The sequence below is a fragment of the Pinus tabuliformis genome, chromosome 2_2 (assembly GCF_031772625.1).
Source record: "Pinus tabuliformis cultivar Carrire ecotype Pingquan chromosome 2_2, CPIR1, whole genome shotgun sequence".
Taxonomy (NCBI): domain Eukaryota; kingdom Viridiplantae; phylum Streptophyta; class Pinopsida; order Pinales; family Pinaceae; genus Pinus; species Pinus tabuliformis.
The window spans coordinates 867,198,593-867,220,062 of record NC_142300.1 but is presented as its reverse complement, the minus strand read 5'-3'; positions in this window follow the sequence as shown (position 1 = coordinate 867,220,062).

Below are 21,470 nucleotides of genomic sequence, written 5' to 3'. Positions count from 1 at the left end.
ACCTGTAGGCCAATAATGTGGAAGGAATCAGACGAAAAGGATGTAGTAACCCAACCAAAGTACGTTTCCGGCGTACACAAGATGTGGCTAGCGCACGGCAGAAACCATCTGAACCAACCAATAATGAAAGCTGACACAGAGGCGAGGTATCCACCAATAGGGTCAAATGGAAACCAAGGTACTGCACGAATCCCAATGTGTGATAATGTATGCTGATGTCGAACACAAGGGAAACCACTCAGTCAAAGACCCATGATACTGATCAATGCTGAGCACAAGGTGACCTATCAATAATGAAAATAGGGCCAGGGTGCGGCTCTAGGCCTGTCCTCAGAGCAAGGTGTCATCGTCGATAAGGACAAGACCCGCCAGAAAGAAGTCAATGGGGACCTTCTCAAACCGGCACGAGTAAAGGACCAATATACTGATGTGATGATAGACATGATACTGACAACCAGGGATGGCTGACTGAAAATGAGTCAAGAGACACCGCAGAGAGGCCGACTCAGGCAAACTTCCCTTAAACAAAAGCACGACTCAATGTGACTATGTGGCAGCATATGATGACTTTGTATAAGTTCGCCATGCAGGAGGCACGAACGAACCCTCCATATGATTGGAAGAGATAACCAATAGGGGGAGAACTGACTCAATAACGAGGTTATGGCATACCAAAGTCAAACTAAATCCCACCCATGCGGAGGAGACTTTGTTTTGAGTGCTTTGTTCAAGGGCGACACGACTGACTCTAGCTGCCAACAATAAATGGAAATAATGTCCCTGTTCCCGCTCTTTTTTTGGAATATTTAATGTTTTTGTCTTTTTCTGTTAAGCCGGAAAAAGAATAAAATAATGCTATGGTACAGTGGAAAGAACGAGCGTCGGTGAAACAGATGATCTAGTTCCTGGGAAAGGAATGTTCCTATGCTCAATGCAGGGAGGTGAAAACTGGTCAGTGACACTCAGAGGTACGTTCTTTCCACGGATCTGGGTATGTCAAGCTGCAGAAGTCAAAGGTATTCAAGGTTGATTTTACAAACGTCATGGTCAAATGTTGGCTTAAACACGAGTCCAAGTGAAGCCGGCTCTAGGCCAAAAGTTGCAAATGGTCAACATGCAATGCAGAAGTACAACTCAACACACATAGGAGCCTCTAGGGTATAAGGCCAGAACGAAGCAAAGAAGCAAAGAGGAATGAGTCTTCAACGCATAAGTCATGGTGGAACTACAGAGGACTCCCGAGCCTACTCAAAACGAAGCAGCATGGGCAACAAATGTCAGTGAGGTGCTAACTATGATGCCCATGTAAAGGGATGGCTCTACCATCGTGTCATGATTTAAAGAATCGGCGAGTGAAAATGGCTTACGAACCATAACACGATGGGGTGGACCCTACGGTAGATGTACCGGTCAGATGGAGGCTAGTATGCATAATGCAACGGAAAAAATGGCGTCCCTAACCTATATGCCAGTGAAAACACGATACCTGCCATGACGGGTCAGCGGTCATGGAACCGTCTCGAACTGTCGAAAAATGTCCAAAATGTCTTGAAAACAAACCAAACTCGGCATTCCAAGCTCCCAAGTTAAAAGTCACATGAGGCAAAACAAAATAAAATTTTGAAAAAAAATTTCATTTTCAAAACTTATAAAAGGCATTTTTGACTCACCATTTTCACCATTTGACTTGGAGAGCAAAAATTGTGGAGCAAAAAGGAGCAAACTTCCCTGTGATCAATTCAACCGTTCAAACTTGCCAAAAACTTCCAGGTAAGCTTCAAACTTGTCTTGCAATTAATTGTGATAGTTTTTAGGAATTTTAGTTGATGTTTTACCGTTGGATTTTTGCAAAAAATTCTTTCGCGGTGTACACGCGGGTTGGCAATATTGAACTCGCGTATACGACGGCCCTACACGCGACTGTGTATATAGGAACCCGCCTGTGCGCAGCGAACTAATTTTATAAACAAAACTAACGGATGAAAATGATTTTTTCTTTGAGGATGACTATCACATGGCGTGAAAGAGAGCACTCAGCTGTGGATAATGAATTTATGAACAATGATGAGGCATTATATGCCCTACGGGGATGCGGGTTGCTAAAATTCTTCAAATTGCCAAATATGAAAGCAAACACGCGTTTGCTCGAGAGGCTCATTGATTATTGGGATGTCGATGAGGAAGCATTTGTGATTGATCAGATGCCACTCAGGATAGAAGTGGAAGACATATATGTTATCATGGGCCTTTCCCGAAGGGGAGAGGTAGTACATTCCCGGGGCAGAACACGGAATAGCCTCAGTGTAGATGACTATGTACAGCTTTACTGCCCGGGTCATCGGAAGGTCGGGAGCCAGATCGCTATTCCACATGTGGAGAGTTTGTCACTCAGGATAATCTTGTTCACCATAGCACGAGTGAACGGATCAGCCTCACTACATCAGGCGTCACGGGTAACCATGAGCGTGGCAGTGGACTGTCTCACTACTGTGTTTGATTGGTGTACTCCTCTTCTTGCAAACATGAAGGAACAACTCACTTCTATCAGGAGGGGACAGACCAAGAACTTTGGGTTTGGAACCATCTTGTGCACTTTCTTCTTCGAGAAGGTTCCCGCACTCCACCCTAGGGTAGCAGTCGCCATCAGTAGTCCACGTGATCCACGCATGGGCCGGTGGGCTGACTTGATGAAACGTGTGGGGGGTGGGGAAGTCCCAAGGAATGCATTTGACGATGACTTCTTTACCTGGTGGGAGCAGCAGATCATCGCCGTGGATGACTACCCCTATGCTGGGCTGGATTTCTGAGGAGATCCTAACCTAGTGTTACCACCGGATGCAGCATGGGGCGAGATTGGTAAGAATTTTTATTATTTTATGATTTTTTTGGATTTTTCAAATATAATGATGAATTTTTGAAAAATATTTTTTGATGAGATTCAAACGACTAATATGGTGATCATGTTCCAGACATTGGGCCTATACGACCAGATGGATTCCCGCGGCATGGACGACGTGGTCGAGGAGCCGAAGAGGCGGCTGCGGATACGGAACGGACCCTGAACAACGTCCAACGTCACTTGGCGAGATTGAGCTGCCGAGTACCGATGGCCGAGATAGAGGACCTTCCTCCAGATATGCAGCGTCATGTGGTTGGCATGCCACGTGACTGGGTTCGCATCTTTCGGCGCATGGCCCACGCTATAGTGACATACTTAGACACTCATCCTGAGCTGAGGCGTTAGATATGCCTGACATGATTATGGGAATTTGAGTCCCAATTTTGTATATTTTTGGACACACATATGTACACTCGAGGCGTTTTATGATATATATATATTTATATATATATATATATATATATATACAGTTTGACTTTTTGACGTATGATTTTATGATGATGAATGATTGATATGCCAGTCTAATGCTTGATTAGCGATAGAATCAGCTAACCAATTTTGAGATCTTGGAATGTGCAAATAATTAATGTAAATAAATTATCTTTGCAACAACCTCACCCTTAAATATTGGCGATATAATAATGGATCCCTAACCCGATAAATGTTATTTAATTGAGACACTATCAATTGAGAATCAAGATATACTACCAACGAGTCGATCCCATAAGAGATTGCCTCAGATAATAAATTGATAACAGCTGTATACTCGGCCATATTGTTTGAAGCAGGACCAATACGCACGCCTCTCGATACCATCAATTGACCAGTTATATAATAAAGTACCCAAGCTGCGGAAGCAAGATTTCGGGTGTGTCGACTAGCACCATCGGCGAACCCAAAATAGACCAAATCATCCATCTGCACCTACCACAACAGACCAAAAAGCACTGATATCAGAAAACGCTCGACGATATATGTATAAATATATACATAAAGTACAAAGAAGTCATTGCCCAGCCTAAACTAAGCAAAGTACTTCTTTAGGTAGAGCCCATCAGGAGGCTCCGCCCGCTGACTCCTAGGGATGTTTATAGGTACGACGATCGAACCAATCAATATACTCTCTTCGGCAAATGAATGTGTTGGAGCCAAAGGGATCATACAAACATCACTAGTCGAACTGGAGGACCGAGATTCAACTTCACGCACAGGGGCATAAAAGTGTAACCGACGATGTAAATCTTCCAAAGGTCGATCTACGACCGTCATTGCTTCGAATATCGCTTCATCCGATGGAAAAACAATATCCGAGCAATCCGATGCAAAGGTGGAATCAAGGGTCCGAAAATGAGCCACATCGCCATCTATTTCTTTCCCAAAGGAAATAGTAGAATGGTTATCTACAGAGTTATCGATAGATTCGCATCTAGGTTCCACTGTAGATATAAGAGATTCTATTCCACCCGCCTTGTCGTCACCTAATGTGGTCGCAGATGAAGCTAAGGTTCCAGGATTCGAAGAATAAGGAGTTTGAACAAACTCTCTCCGTAAAGGATCCCTAGAGGATGAAATTGTATCTATACCAGCTGTAGGAGGGGGAAGATTAAACATACCCATCAATGAAGAGTACATCCCGACTCCTAGACTCTCGGTAGGCGGACGGGGGTTACCCACTAAAGGAATAGTAGAGTCAGAGTTTGCTTGAGGATCAACTGGAAAATAGTCCAATTGGTCAACCTTAACGATTTTCCCCTCATGAGGAAAGAAAATGACACGAAACAGAGTCGAAACCACGGCATCCATCTCGTATACCCAGTTCCTTCCTAATAGGAGATTATAGTCTAGGTTAGCGTTTATGACCTCTACTTCAATATTAACAACCTTTCCTCCAACACATACAGGAAAAGCTGGGATAATCCCGTATGGCCTATGAGAATGAACATCAAATGCTGTCAATAGGGTGGGTGAAGGAACAACCGATGGTGATCCAATGGCCTTCCTGCATGACATAGACATGACACACGTGGAAGCTCCCTCATCTACAACCGTCCAAAAAATATTTGTTTTCTGGTAGGTAGACTTTATCTGGAAAGCCATGTGATGAGGAAGTCTCTTTTTGACATTACTCATATCAAAAGTGAGAGCTAAGGAGTTACTTGGATCTACTGCCCCCATTGTTGATAGCAAGGCACTTCGTTGAGCAGGACATGACTGGAGCACCTCTAATGCGGACATAGCACATGGACTTTGGGCCAGATCCTCAACAATGGAGTAATTCTGGGCTGCCCTAATATTAGGGTTGATAGTCGCGCGTTTTGCGAAACCTTTCGGCACCCGAGGTATAGTCTCAACAGAAGGTCGCTCAATATGAAGTGGGTTGTTAGTTTCGGGAACTGATTTACCCTTAGAATTTTCACCTTCACCATAATCGCGTGACCATGTGGCCACATTAGCGTGAGCAGCCATCATGAAAACATTCGATGACTTTTCCCCTTCCTGGTTGCCCCCTGCGGAGGTACCAGGATTTGAACTCGCGCCAGCAAGAAGTTGCTGCCCTTGGGGGAAAGGGTTAGTTAACACAGCTTGGGAACTAGAAGTCCCTTGCTATCCTAACAAGCGTTGAGCGTCTTCAATCCTAGGGCAGAGATGAGTTAGATGGTCTCCACTGCATAATTTGCAAGGAAACTTAACTTTGTTTCTCGACTCATTTCCACCACCACCAGCATTGTTGCCGGATTTGTTCGCATCAGGCTTCCCATCCTGGTTCTTCTTCTTACCACGTCCTTTCTTTTTCCCATTGGAATTTTGATTTCCTTTTGGGGTTATCGGATTGGACGACATTAATTGAAGAAGTTTGGGAAGCGGGAGGATTAGACAATGTGACTTGGTTGTTAGAAGCAGTTTGCAAAGACAACTGCTGCAATTGATTCAACAAGTTGACTGTAGATGTGTCTACTGACCCAACGATACCGTCCGCGTGCGGACCTGGCTTCGGCTTAGCTAAATCAACCTTAGATCCAGGAGCATCTGGCAAGTACTTTTGTAGGATCCCAGACTGAGAGTAGATCAATTCCAATTGTTGGGCCCTAAAAATGGCTTGCTCCTCAGAATAGACCCCAGACATGGAGACATCCTTGGAGATCTCGGGTTGTAAAGACTTCAAAAACCACTCGAGACGGTATTCCAGGGGAATTTCGGCTTTAATGAGCCTCTTTCTCTGTCTCCATTCCTGAATGTGATTGGAAATGTGAGTAGCCTTATCCTGACAAAAGGTGGCCAGAAGTTCAGTTCCGGCGTCATAGCGGACAGGCAACTGAAAGTGATTTAAGAAAATATTGGCTAAGTCGGCGAACGATGTAAAGCTGCCCCCTGGCAACTCTATATACCACTTGGCCGCATTACCAGTCAAGGTGCGCTAAAAGAGTCTCAACCTAATCGAATCCTCGATGACGGAGTTGGATGAGCACCACAGATGGAATGTGGTTACGTGGTCGCCCGGGTCCTCACCACTCTTCCCTTCGAATTTTGGAATGTCCGAAGGGAGTTTGGTTGGGACCGGAGGCCAGGCTGGATTATACCTGATTGGGTCATTTGTTAACTTTGTGAGATCTGGCAAGTTTAACGTTGCCAGAAACGGAAGCCTAGGAGGACCTAGGGGATTCCACCCAGACTGGGCAGAACTCCCAAAGCTCTGAAAAGATTGTCCTGGAATTTGGGAGGCACCAGGCTGCCCGAAGTGACTAGTAGAACCGGCTGAACCAAAAGGCAAGCCTTGTGGTCCAGCAAAATTCGGAGTTTGACAAACTCCTGCCGTATAACCTCCATAACCCGCAAAGTTTCCTCCTAAAGAATGGTAAGGAGTTGATAACCCCTGATATGGATTCCAAGCCGAAGCAAGGGGAGGAATACTTTGAAACGAACTAACCGTGGTGTACGGCCTATTCCCTTATTGGCCGATAAACGGATTCCCAGTTCCCGCGCTACTAACCCAGGGTTATTCCAACCTTGGAAAGGATTGCTGCTTTGTCCTATAGAAGAAAAAGGCATGGATCCTACCGTCGGGTTGGAATGTGGTATATGACCACTTCCGAAAAGAAAACCCTGGAATGAAGCCGATCCGCCCATCATGGACGTAGCGGCACTAAATGGAACCGATGGATTACCCTGTGATTGGGTGCCAAAAGAGAAGAGTCCAGTACTAAAAGCATTGGATTGGGCATTTCCACTCGTAGACGGAATGGAGATAGACCCAAGTAGAGATGTGCTCGCAAAAGATCCAAACAAGGAAGTGGAGGGGATGGAAATGGTTCCTCCCCCTTGCACCGATGTAGGGGTTTGCATAGTCGTAGCACTCGTAGAAGCCATGCTTCTAGTAGTGGTCAAGAATGGTAAGCGCGTAGCGTAACCTGGACTTGATGGTCTATGTGACAGAGTCCAAACGTATTGTAATATGTCTGGATGACTAAATGGTAGGGGAGAATTCGGAGCCCCTAACGACTCTGAGAATTCTTCTACCTCTACGTTATTCTCCGCTTGAAAAAGAACTCAAGAAAGGACTGTATTATCCCTCTCTTGTTCAGAAGTACCAGGCCTTGCTTCGGCAATAATGCCTCCGCTAGGAGGATCAATCTCCGATGCGTCAACCAGCGTAGGATGAACCCCACCGGTGGTACTCCCTCTGCACCTTCTCGGAGAAGGCTCTAAACTTGGCGGCGAAAGACCACGAAGTCTTCGAGACCGTCTAGGAGATCGGTCAGCCACTTTGAATTTTTTGTTATGATCTAACTAAAGACTCAAAAAATTGAAAGCTAGGCCAACTAGGAGCACAGAGCACACACTATAAAGTCCCTAAAGATACAGCCAGTCAAACAACTCCCACGTATTTCCGCTCCGGGTGATTAGGACCGGACACCAAAATACGAGAAAGTGAATCAAGGGGCCTTCCGAAGATAGTCTGGGATGATGAGGGCCCAGTCCTATCAGCGAAGGTATCAGAGGAAGTTACGCTAACCTCCTAACAACAGCCTGCGCTGGTGCAAGCCCCCAAGCTTCGCAAGGGTGCCCTCCAGTAGTACTGTCGAGAGTGATACAACGTCAACCTCAGGTGCCACGGGATTGCCCTCCGCAACCACCTGTGTAGATCCCTAGGAGAGGAAACTATGGGTACCAACTCATCGCAGAAGCCAGGCGGAACAGTCGTGAGGTAAGTTCGAACAAGTAGGAGAGGGGGTATCTCTCTTCCCTGTCTTCACAGACCCTCATGCTTAACTCCCAGATCCGGAGCTTTCCTAGTCTTCCTAACGCTATTGGATTTTCTCTCGTTAATCAGACTCTTATGTTTGACATTTTATGTGGCCTTGGAGAGTTAACTCTCCACTCGCCTAATCCAAGGCCCTAAAATCCTAAACTTGTTGGTGTAACTGACTAAAACAAAATGTTCTAGTGGATTTTAATTAGCGCTTGATTTTATTAGGTTGTTCTTTAAGTCACAGGGTAATGGAGATGAAACTTGTGGTGTTTTTATGGACGCAAAAGAAATTAATAAAACTTAGCTACATGCACATGCACTTTTTGTTTTCGATGAAGAGCAATTTCTATGAGGTTCAGAGGTACTTTTAATATAAACAAATTTTCCTTTTCTTTTCAGACTCCACACTCACAAAAACTAACAAAACTATATATGCCTAAAAAGAGATGCAAATCTATCCTAATGCAAGAACTATATGTGGATGCAAGATTTAAAGACTACTCTAAAATCAAAGAAGGAAAGTTGCTGCCTTATCAAATTTGTCTTGCCACTAAAATGCTTAGATAGAAGATGATGTGTTACCAATCATTTCGTCCAAATAATAAAAACAAGTTCTAAGATAAACACAAAGCACTTTCACTTCGCAAAAAAGGAAATCAAATGAAAAGCAAGTTTAAGAAAGCGAAACTCAAAACTTTCAAAAGATTTTATTTCAATGAAGCCAAGAAGTCTTTTTCAAAGAATGCTCTCAAAAATACTGACACTAATGATTGATGAATAGGCAACCAAACACTTTTGTGAATTGACACCTTTCAAATGATGAAAACCCAACAAAAATAAATGCGTTTGAAATCGCTCATGACAATCAAAAGCAGCAATGAAAGTCCAAAAGATCAAAAGACAAGTTTCAAGAAAATGGTAACAAACAACTTTCCCGAAACAAAGGAGCAAATGGTCACAAAAATGGTTTCGTTAAGCAAACAAAAGGTCATCAAAACAAAATGAACACAAAGATTGAATCCAATCTTCCTACTCTGCCAAAACAGAGCAGTCAAGATTCTTAATCAGAAATATTGTGTGTCAAAAAACAATGACGCTTGCAATCAATGAAAACAAGACTGATACTCCTTATAACTAGAAAGAGTTCAGAACAAGATGCCCCCTGTTAAACAGAGGACTATTACTGGAAAATGACTGCTTCAAACTGACCCAAACCACCAGACAGACATTCAGCAAAAAGAAAATTTATAAATCTTGAAAATTAGATAATATACGCGCCTGCAGTGATGTGCAGAGTGCGTGTACACGCGACTGTAACTGAGGAAACCTGCGTATACGCGGGTTCACTTAGTACAACTGGCGTATATACGCTTCTGTAATCCAGTAAAACAACGTATCTGAAGATTTTCAAGAAAAATAAAGAACACAGACTGAAAAAACTGGAAAAGCTTAGAGTTCAAGAACAGATCAGATAGTCAGAGCCAGCAAACTGTGAAGCTGAGCCTTGATTGGCTTGAAGACTACCCAAACTAGGAACAACAAGAGTGTTGTTCCCCAGCGGAGTCGCCAATTCTGGTTGAGGGGAAAGTACCCCTAGGGTCCTTTGGGTTAAGACTCTACCAAACTGAAAATTGCTTATTCAAAGAAACACACACACAACCATTATCTTTACTGTAAGCAAATTCTAATGTTTAGGGTACGTACCTAAGGTCCTACGTTCGAGAAGGCCTTTAGGGTCCAAACCCTTCTTGGAGTTCCCTTCTTCTCCTTTGACCTGTAAAACAAACAAATCAAAGAACACAACAGTACATGGACAAATACTTATATGAAAACCATCTTCATGCTATAAAGTTAGTTATAAAAATCTTTAAGTAACTACTTGCATAAGAATTCAAGACAAGAATCTCATAAGCATAAAGAAAGATTGTTTCGAGAACCAAGACGTGTTTCTTTATATAAAGGCAAGTAAAGTACATATAATGGAAAGATTTCACCTGAAACACCTTCAGCAGGCTCCAAGCAAAGCTTCCTCCCAGATTCGTTCCAGCCTCAAGCCTCCAACAAGAGCTCCTTCCAAGTCTTACTCAATGGTGATATAAAGGATGAATGATCACCAATACACATGGAAACAAGGGTTTCCTATGCAAAATGGGGGAAGTGCAGAAGGCACCAAGGACTTCAGACCTGGTCTAAGGGGAAAATCTCAGCATAATAATCTTGCTCTCCTTTTCTCTCTCTCTTAGGCCTTCCCTTTGATGTCTTTTTATACCATCTCCAAAGTAGTTTTTTAGTTAGGAGTTGGTTGGGAACAGTTGGGCCACGGGCACTAACAGGTGATCAGCAGGTAAAACCCACGATCTCCACCCTAAAATAAGAAATTATTTATTTTTTTAAGTGTTTTATTACATACACGCGGGTTGGGTATACACAGACCCGCGTGTACACGCGTTTAACTCAGGGCAATGTCGCGTATAGGGGATAAAACACTATTTTTTTTAAATTTTAGGACCAGTTCTAGAAGGAGGGGTTTCCCTAGGCCATGAGTGTAGCATAACAAACCATAAGAGTGAGATTTGGAGCTATAGCAATGGTCAATTGATTCAAGAAGATTAAATCTGAGTCAATCATATTTGTTAGAGGAAATGGTGCACACCTACCTTAGAAGACTTGTTCTCATTTTCCTGTAGAGGGTTTGGAGCATTCAAGGGTTTCTAAAGATGGGGATCAGTTACCAACAGCCGCATCTTTTTTGTTATTTGTTCGACATGGACAAGAGCAATGTAATCTGTATAAATTAAAGTTCGATCAGAATGTAGGGTATCAATATTGTGGGAAACTTTATGATTTTCTACTTTGAGACCTTGTATCGCCACAATCCCTCTGGGAGCTAGATCTGTCGCTATATATCATGTATTGAACATAGAATTTTATCATTTCAATAAAGTAGGGAAAATTGTAGGTTCATGCATCTATTTTGTCTATTTCCTATGATGTTTATCCTGCTCTCATAGATTAATCGTGTTCCTTAAAAAGGGGAGCGAGTTGGTTGGATAAGGTCTAGCCAACCCAACTCGTTCTCTCATTGCTATTATATTGTGTATTAAGTACATGAAGTGATTGGTGTGAAGGTTTCTTATGAATGATGTGTGTGAATGATTGAATGAGCTATTGTGTATTTATTTTCCTTTGCAGCAGTGTTCTCAGATCTAAGGTTTTGTGTGCTGAAGTGTGTTTCTTTCTTTTACATTGAAAGCATTTCTTTATGTTCATTTTTTAAGCACAACAAGCATTGTGGTATGGGAAGTTTTCCTTTAAATTTCCTTCAAGTTAAGGATAAGGGTTTGCATGATTTCATTTTTTTTGACCTTGCTTAATTATTAGCATATAACTCGTTTAAACTACAATAAGTAGGGAAGAAACCTACATTTTGGTAAATGCATATTGTAGTTGTGTAAGGGAACTGAGTTCTTTGTGGAAATTTTCAGATCTAAATCGTATTCCTATCTTAGTTAATCATTTGTTTATTTATAGTCTTTAAGTACAGGAATTGAATATCGTTATTATTCAGATCAAAGATTACAAGTTGAACCTTTCTATCTGAATCAATTTTCTTTGTAGACGTAGGGGTTTACTCGAGATACATTGTTAAATAGTTTAGAGGGGAATATAGGTAAAACATACTTGTAAGGTGATTTATTTATTCAAGAACATGAGTTTCACATTCACATTGAGGTTTGATAAAATTTCCATTTGATTTTGCAATTTATATTTTGAAGAAGCATGTGATGGTTTGGGAATTTTTATCTTGACTTGAATTAAAGTTTCCTTTTTGCACCTTTTGATTTCAGGCTTGATATCACAATATTTTTTTTGGTTAAGGAATAGAATATTGTTGAGTATAGAAGAAGATTCGTTCTAGTAGAGGAACAAAGTCATTCTAGTGCAAGGACAAAAATGTTCCAGTACAGGAATAGAGTCATTCTAGTGTAGGAACAAAATCATTCCAATAGAGGAACAAAGTTGTTCCAATATCGAAATAGAGTTGTTCTAGTGCAAGAACATAATCATTCTAGTATAAACAGAGTTATTCCAGTATAGGAACATAGTCATTATAATATAGGAATAGAGTTATCATACGACATAAATGAATTTTCTTTGTTTTCCTAGTACAAGAATTGAAGTACAAGAATAGATTTATTTTAAGAATCTTTCAAGTTTTGCAATTGATTTGTTTTGACTTGATTGAGTGGCATGAATTCTGAGTTCATTGATTTTTGAAGTATTTTTTTAGCAAAGTCTTTGATTTCTATTTTCTGAGTGAGAGTCCAGTTTCCAAAGTGGTGTGGTGTCATTATGTTTACAAGTGCAGGAAAAGGATTAGAAGGCTTTCTTGAGAGTTTGTTCTTTTAGAATCTGAATGGTTTAATTGTAGGGATAAAAGTAGGGCTTACAAAAGAAAATCTAGAATCTTTGGCATTACCTGTGTTACACCTCGAAGCTTACATAGCCTTGGTTTGACAATTAAGTGTTGAGGAATTGAATTGAAATTATAGCACCCAACATTTTGGTGTCGTTGCATGGGAGGCGTTGAAAATACTTTTGGTAAAACTCCGTTTTTCTTTTTTCTACAGTAGATGTAAATCTACTTTATTTTTTTTCAAGTGCAGCATGCTTCTATTTCTTGAAGGAATTTTGTTGGAATTGATTTGTGTGTTGTAAACATATTTTTTTAACTAGTTGCAACATTTGATTTTATTTGTTCCAATAAGAGTCTTTTCTAGTTTGTTAATTATTTCTAGTTTGACTTCTTTTCAAATGTATGGCTATGAGAGGTAAGGGTCTGAAGCCCATGAAGGGAAGATGAAATATTGATAAATCGGAAAGTTTTTGTCACACTGGGTCTTTTGTTGCAGAGAAGAATTCCAAGTAGACACAAACCCATCATGCAAGTACCATTAATTTGGACTTTGGGGATAGTAGTTCAGTAATATCACAACCATCAAAAGGGAAGAAGGAGACTATTTGGACTTGAAATATAAATTTGAACCACATTCAACCTTCGCAGCCTGTGGCAAGTGGTCTATTTAAAGGAAAAGAAATGGAAGATAATGAAGATGTGCATGATGAAGGGATGGGTGAGAACCACACTTTGAAGCATCAGTCTACTTTTGGGTTTCTAATTGTGGATCCACATGCAATGGTTCAAATGAAGAACATCCCACCATATGTTCTTCCACATTTTCATGGTAAAGTGCATGAAGACCCTGATTCTTTCCTTTTTGAATTTGATATACTGTGTAGGAGCTATGATTACTCTTCAGATGCCTAGAAGCTAAAACATTTCCCTGCAACTCTCAAGGATTCAGCTTTATGCTGGTTCATGGGGCTAGGGGGAAATACTATAGCCTCTTGGGAACAAATGAAGAGGGTGTTCTTAAATAAATATCAGGAATATTGCAAGACAAGAGAAATGTAGGACAAGATTTTTACTATTGCACAAGGGGAAGATGAGATCTTAGAAAATTATTTGGAGAGGTTCTTATATATCCTTCATAGGTTGAAACATACATTTGATCTAAACACTACTAGAACTGTGCTTCTGTGAGGAATTACAGATGATTCTAGAAATAATTTGAATTTGTTAGGACAAGGAGATATTGCTCAAAAAACTTTTGATCAAATTTGTGACCTGTGCAGGAAGTTCTCACGAAACCAATCTAGATCTGGTAAGGGAATTATGAGCAATTCTAAAAATAGTAGACTTGGATCTACATATGCTATGATCATTGGTTTGGAAAATAAAATGGATAATAAGAAAACTTTTAAGTTATGGTATGTTCTATGCTTATAATAGTTTACTTCTTTTTCTTATTATATTCCATTGATTATCAATCACATGTACATAAAGTAAAGTGCAGATAGAACATTAAACGATCGACAGAAAACAAGCCAAGACAAGAGACACAATATGTGGCGGCTAGCCAGGGACAAACCCCACAATGTGTGGGGAAACCCTTTGATCAAATCTTCTTTTATCTTCAATAATTCAGCAGAGTGAAATAGTACAATAAATCTAATTCATATCAACAGTAGCAAACCCTAGATCAGTAGCATCAGCATTAGCGGTTTCATTATCAAACTATGGCAGACCATATCTCACAAACCGACAGTCGGATTGACTTCATTCCACCACCAAAAGTTTCAGCTTTCAAAGGAGGTTCAGATGAACCTACAGCGCAGTTCCAAATAGGATATCTTCTAGGCCACGCAAGTTAATCTTTACTTCTGCAATTGCAGCTTCAAATTCAGCAGTTTCCGACTTCAAACTAGGGCAGTCGATATCTTGCAAACCGTTCGTCGGATTGACTTCATTCCACCACCAAAAGTTGCGGCTTTCAAAGGAGGTTCAAAAGAACCTACAACGCAGTTCCAAAGAGGAGATTTTCTAGGCCACGCAAGTCAATCTTTACTTCTGCAGTTGCAGCTTCAAATTCAACAGCTTCCTGCTTCACATTTGTGAGAGAGAGACCCATTTCAGCGCAGTAGAGAAGAGACTCATATCTGCACAGTAGAGAGAGAGAGATATGATGAGATGAGTGAGTCCAAATGAGGAAAAGTCCTCTTATATTTATACACAACGTTGGTGGGTGAATAGATGTGACTGTTGGGCTTCTGAGCCTACATGAGTTGTAGGTCGGCTTAATAATAATTCCATAATCAAAATAAATTCATATCTCCATGAATACTTATCGGAATTGGATGATCTTTATATCAATCCTACACCTCTCGACGAGAGGAATCTAATAAAAATATTATTAGCCATGAATAAGATGACCCACATGAATTTTTGCCTTGGTTTCCAATTTTAACACTCCCTCTCAACCATGGAGAACTTCATCTGCAATCTATCTATCGGTCGTTACGATTCATCCATCAAATGCACTGCCTTGTACAGCCTGACCCTTGCCCTGCTCTGCTCTATTTTGCCTATTCTACTTTGTCTTGTTCTGCCCTGCACTAATCTGTACTATTTTGTTCTGTTCTGCTCTGCTCTTGCATTGTTCTGTTCTACTCTGCTTTTGTCTGAATTATGAAGAAGAAGAAATGATCGAGGATGTATCATACTGACTCAAAGTCAGTCTCAGAGTATGTACCACTAGTCCCAGACTAGTCTCAACCAACCCAAATTCAGCGTCATAGTGAGTACAACTCCAATGGTCCCAGACCAATATCATCCTCCACTGACTCAAATTCAGTCTCAGAGTATGTACAACTGATCCCAGACCAGTCTCAACCGACCCGAAGTCAGCGTCATAGTATGGTACAAATCCTACCACTAGTCCCAGACCAGTATCATTGATCCCAGATCAATGGAGGTCATCCTAGCGTAGGGAGTACGGTAGTTACAACGATGCGTCCATCGGTACTACTATGGTCCCTAACTTCATTTCCCTGCTCATTGATCAAATGAGAGGTGCTTCCCATGAGTCCCAGACTGCATGGGTAGGATGCCTCGACAGGAGAACTAATCAATCCTGTCCTCACAGGAGAACACATCAATCCTGCTACAATTGCCATGGAGAACACATCAATCCAGGCCGCCATGGAGAACACATCAATCCAGGCCTCACAGGAGAACACATCAATCCTGCTACAATCGCCATGGAGAACACATCAATCCAAGCCTCACAGGAGAACTAATCATCCTGCTACACAGGAGAGTGAATCATCCTATTCCACAAGAGAGCGAATCATCTTGTCCCACAAGAGAGCCAATCATCTTGTTCTAGTGTGCACCACCAGGGGACAGTGAGTCACCCTGTGGTCGTATGTTGCTCCAGTAATAACCGCAAGCCCTCAGATCTCCCAGAGCTCAATTTATGCAACATGTAGGACCCTTGTACAAGGGTTTCTTACCAACTCCAAGTCGTTTGGGAAAATCACAGATTAGATCTTTCCTCGGGGCTTTGACAAGGTGTATCAACCTGTACATCATCTTGATGCGATGGAGCCTCCTTGCTCATCAACTTACCATATCCAAGATGATGTCTATCTGCTGGAGCAATCGACGAATACGAGATTCCTCAATAATGGAATCACATCTCTGGTTATTATAGAGAATCACAGTGGTATCCAATGTAAATCCAAACAACTCTCTGAAGAGCTTTCACAGCTAGACTACATCACACGAGCTTATGCTAGCAACAATATATCCTGCTTCGGCGGTGCTCAAAGCCACTAACTTCTGCTTCCTGCTCATCCAATATATCGAAGCAGATCCCAAGGTGAAACAGCACCCGGAAGTGCTCTTACGGTCCACCACACTACCTGCCCAATCAACATCAGTATATCCAAGTAGTCTCACATCTCTGGCAGTGTATCTTAACCCATGAGAGATTCTGTCCTAAAGACATCTCAGAAGATTCCTGGCATCAATCCAGTGAGGCTCAACCAAATATGAGCTCACAATGCTAACTGCAAAAAATATGTTCAGACGGAGGTTCACCAAGAACATCAATGCGAATGAGTTTATGAAACTCAGAGGCATTTCCCAAATTTGGTCCGACATCACTACCATCTAACTTCTAAAAGTTAAGATCCTCGAGGTAGTCATAGGCTTGCAGTCCATCATACCAAATCTTTCCAATATCTTTACTACATATTTCCCTTGAGATAGGAAAATTTCCCTTGGCTTTTGCCATACTTCAAGTCCTAGGAAGTAGTGCATCAGTCCTAGATCTTTCATTTCAAATTTAGAAGCCATCTCCCTCTTACATTTGTGAATGAGAGGGTTTTCACCTGTTAGAAAGAGGTCATCCACATACAACACCAGTATGAGAGGCTTGTCATCTTCAACCTTAAAGTAAAGGTTAGGATCGGCTTCACTCCTAGTGAATCCCAGCTTCATCAAGTAGCTATCGATCCTCTCATACCATGCTCGGGGTGCTTGCTTCAGCCCATAGAGAGCTTTCTTCAACCTGCATACATGAGATTTTCGATCATAAATCTCAAATCCTTCGTGTTGCTCCACGTAGACCTCTTCTTTGATCGAGCCATGCAAGAACGCAGTCTTGACATCCATCTGATGTAGGTTCCATCCTTGTGAAGCGGAAAGGGCTATGATCGAGCGGATGGTCATATATCTGACAACAGGTGCAAATATCTCATCATAGTCTATACCTTCCTTTTGGGAGAAACCTCGAGCAACAAAACGAGCCTTATACTTTTCCGTGCTTCCATCTGCTGCAGCTTTATCTTGTAAAGCCATTTGGAAGTAACAATAGTCTTGTCCTGGGGTCTGGGAACTGCTTCCCAAACATCATTCTTTATGATAGACTCATATTCTTCGGTCATAGCATCCTTCCATACTTGATGCTTGACAGCATCTGAGAATGACGAAGGCTCATTTTGTCTGATCGTGCTCATGATGGTCAGGTATCCCTGATACCTATTAGGTTTCTTACTTTCACGAAAGGTTCCTCGTAGTGCAGCATGTCCTTCAGCATCATCAAGTAACCCCTTAAGCCATGAAGGCCTCTTCCTAGAAGAGGAAGGCTTATATGGAGGAGGATCAATCGGATCCATGGTTTCTTCTACATCAGGCATTGATTCATCAACCTTTTCTTTCAGTTCCCTGGTGTCGGCTTCTTGAGAGCTCCTCAAAGTCGGAAGATTGATCACCTTGCTGAGAGCCATATCTTCGTCAAAGGTGACATCATGACTAATTATGACTTCCCTTTGACCGGCTACATAGATTCTATAGCCTTTAGTATTTTCACCATAGCCCACGAAAATTCCCTTCTTTCCAGATGCTCCCAATTTATTTCTTTTCTCTTTCGGCACATGAAAGTATACAGGGCTTCCAAAAATTTTAAAATGAGAAACATCAGGTTTCTTACCGGTGAATTTTTCTTCAGGAGTCTTGGAACCCAATGCTTGATGAGGGCATCGATTTTGTACATATACGGCAGTGTTTGCAGCTTCAGCCCATAGAAACTTAGGAAGACTTTGATCATGTAGCATGGCTTGGACAGCTTCCATAATTGTCCGGTTCTTCCTTTCTGTCACACCATTTTGTTCAGGAGTATATGGTGTAGTAGTCTCCCTCTTGATGCCAACCTCAGGTATGCCTGAGTAAACCAATTGTAATATATCAGAGGTCTTTCTTTGGCTTGAGGGGAATGGTCCCCTTTTGAGCTTTCCTTTGGCACATCCCAGACATACACCTTCTTTCTCTACTTGGAATTCAGACATCCTTGTTACCATCTGTCTTACATAGGGTAGATCTTTGTAATGAAGGTGGGCAAACCTCCGATGCCAAAGTTCGGACTAAAGAGTTGTGTCATAAGACATGACACCTAGCGGACTTCCATCGACCTGATATAATGAATCAAAACTAAACCCAAAAGTAAAGGCATCTTTAACATTATTTTTCCATATACATACCTTGCCATTGTTGAAGGTTACCTTGTAGCCTCTGTCTTCCATTGCCAAGATGGACACTAGGTTCCTTTTGAGGTCAGGTGCATTTAATACATCCTAGAATTTCTAGCCTTCTTGAATGGTTGTCCTCTTCCTTGATTCCTAGCTCTCCTCTTACCTTTGCTGTTGAATTTGTCATTCCTTTGATTACCATGAGAGGGATTTTGATCATCGTCACGGTGAGAGTCCTTTCTATCAGGGAATTTCGTTGCATAGTGACCTGCTTTATTGCAAATGAAACATCATCCTTTTCTTCCACCCTTAAATCCAGCCTTTCTTTTTGATTTAGACCCAGAATTATTTCTTTTCTTAGCATGAGAAGAAAAAGCAGCAGGAGGACCTTTAGGCAAGGGCATTTCCTGCTCTTCTACCCTTGTTTCTTCTTGAATGCATCTAGCCACTAATTCCTCGAAACCAGGAATTACATTATAGTTCAAAAGAGTAGTCCTTAACACATACCATTCAGATGGCAATCCTTCAAGAGTTGTGAGTGCCATTTCTCTGTCAGTAATAGTTTCCCCAATAGATAGGAGATAGTTCTTGATCTCGGTGATTCTTAAGAAGTATGCTTGCATACTTTCATCTTTACCCTTCTTGATTTCCCTCAGCTTATTTCTAAAAAACAAAACTTGATTTGCATCATTAACTTTAAATAAACTCACCAGTCTGTCGTAGATTTCCTTGGAGGTGTCTAGATCAGAGATGTAGGCCACCAAGCGCTTGTCGATAGAATCCTGGATGATCTTCTTTGTTTTGACTTCTCCATTTTTCCATTTGTTCCAGGCAGCAGCAGATGCATTTGATGAAGGCTCAACAATATTGCCTCTTACATGGTTCATCACTCCTTGATCTTCAAGGGTTAGATTGATATACATCTTTCATCCGTGATAGTCAGCTTTCTCACGGTGCTTGTCTTCGATAGGAAAGAGTGTTGAGGACCCCATAGTTCTTTTAGGATAGCCTTGCCAATCTTCTCTTCAATGATTGCTCTTGCTCTTGCTCGGGATTTGTCTTCACCTCAGCTCTGATACCATGTTAAGTTATGGTATGTTCTATGCTTATAACAGTTTACTTATTTTTCTTATTATATTCCTCCAATTAGCAATCACATGTACATAAAGTAAAGTGCAGATAGAACATTAAACGATCGACAGAAAACAAGCCAAGACAAGAGACACAAGATGTGGCAGATAGCCAGGGACAAACCCCACAATGTGTGGGGAAACCCTTTGATCAAATATTCTTTTATCTTCAATAATTCAGCAGAGAGAAATACTACAATAAATCTGATTCATATCAGCAGTAGCAAACCCTAGATCAGTAGCATCAGCATTAGCGGCTTCATTATCAAACTAGGGCAGACCATATCTCACAAACCGACAGTCGGATTGACTTCGTTCCACCACCAAAAGGTTCAGCTTTCAAAGGAGGTTCAGATGAACCTACAACACAGTTCCAAAGAGGAGATCTTCTAGGCCACGCAAGTCAATCTTTACTTCTGCAATTGCAGCTTCAAATTCAGTAGTTTCCGGCTTCAAACTAGGGCAGTCGATATCTTGCAAACCGTTCCTCGGATTGACTTCATTCCACCACCAAAAGTTGTGGCTTTCAAAGGAGGTTCAGATGAACCTACAGTGCAGTTCCAAAGAGGAGATCTTCTAGGCCACGCAAGTCAATCTTTACTTCTGCAGTTGCAGCTTCAAATTCAATAGCTTCCGGCTTCACATGTGTGTGAGAGAGAGACCCATTTCAGCGCAGTAGAGAAGAGACTCATATCTGCACAGTAGAGACAGAGAGATATGATGAGATGAGTGAGTCCAAATGAGGAAAAGTCCTCTTATATTTATACACAACGTTGGTGGGTGAATAGATGCGACTGTTGGGCTTCTGAGCCTACATGAGTTGTAGGTCGGCTTGATAATAATTCCATAATCAAAATAAATTCATATCTCCATGAATACTTATCGGAATTGGATGATATTTATATCAATCCTACACCTCTCGACGAGAGGAATCTAATAAAAATATTATTAGCAATTAATAAAGTGACCCACATGAAGTTTTTCCCTGGTTGCCAATTTTAACAAAAACTTAAATTATCAATACTATTAGTAAATGAATAGAGTCTTTAAAATTTCAACAAGAATTAGTAGAAGAACAAGAAACATTATCGATTTATTGTCCAAAATGTAGAAAAAACACTTTTACATGAATGTCCTGTAGATGTTAAAATTTCTAATAGTTGTGTAATATGTGCAGGGAAACATCCTATTAAAAAATTCCCATCCGTACCAGGATTAAAAGTAGTATTTAAGGGAGAGAATTTGGTACCTTAGCCATTGCATCCTATGGGAGTATAGGTATGATTGTTAAACATGCACCGTATTTTTTTGGTTATAATGCACCACATTATTCCTATCAAAACACGAACTACCCTTAGTCTTGGTAGCATGGGTATCATTCTCAGTATGGGCAGTATCCTCCTCCTTGGCAACAGGGATGGAGGGGACCACCACATTCTCATTATTCCTATCCCATGCCTACACAGTCATATCCCATGTCATATGCACCTTATCTTATGGCACAACCCACATTACTAGCAGCCTTGCCCCAACAGACTTAGTTTATGCCACCATTGCCATTACCACCACCTTTCTGACCACCTTAATTTCCTGCACAGCCAGTTCCTAACCCAAATAATAAAGTGGTGCAAATGATTCATTCTATTGGACCACTCCCTTTCCCTATTTATCAGACCATGCCAGTTGGGGTCAATGACCTCCAGCTGAGATCGAGAAGGGTAATAAACTCAAAAAAAAAAAAAAAAAAACAACCTACGGT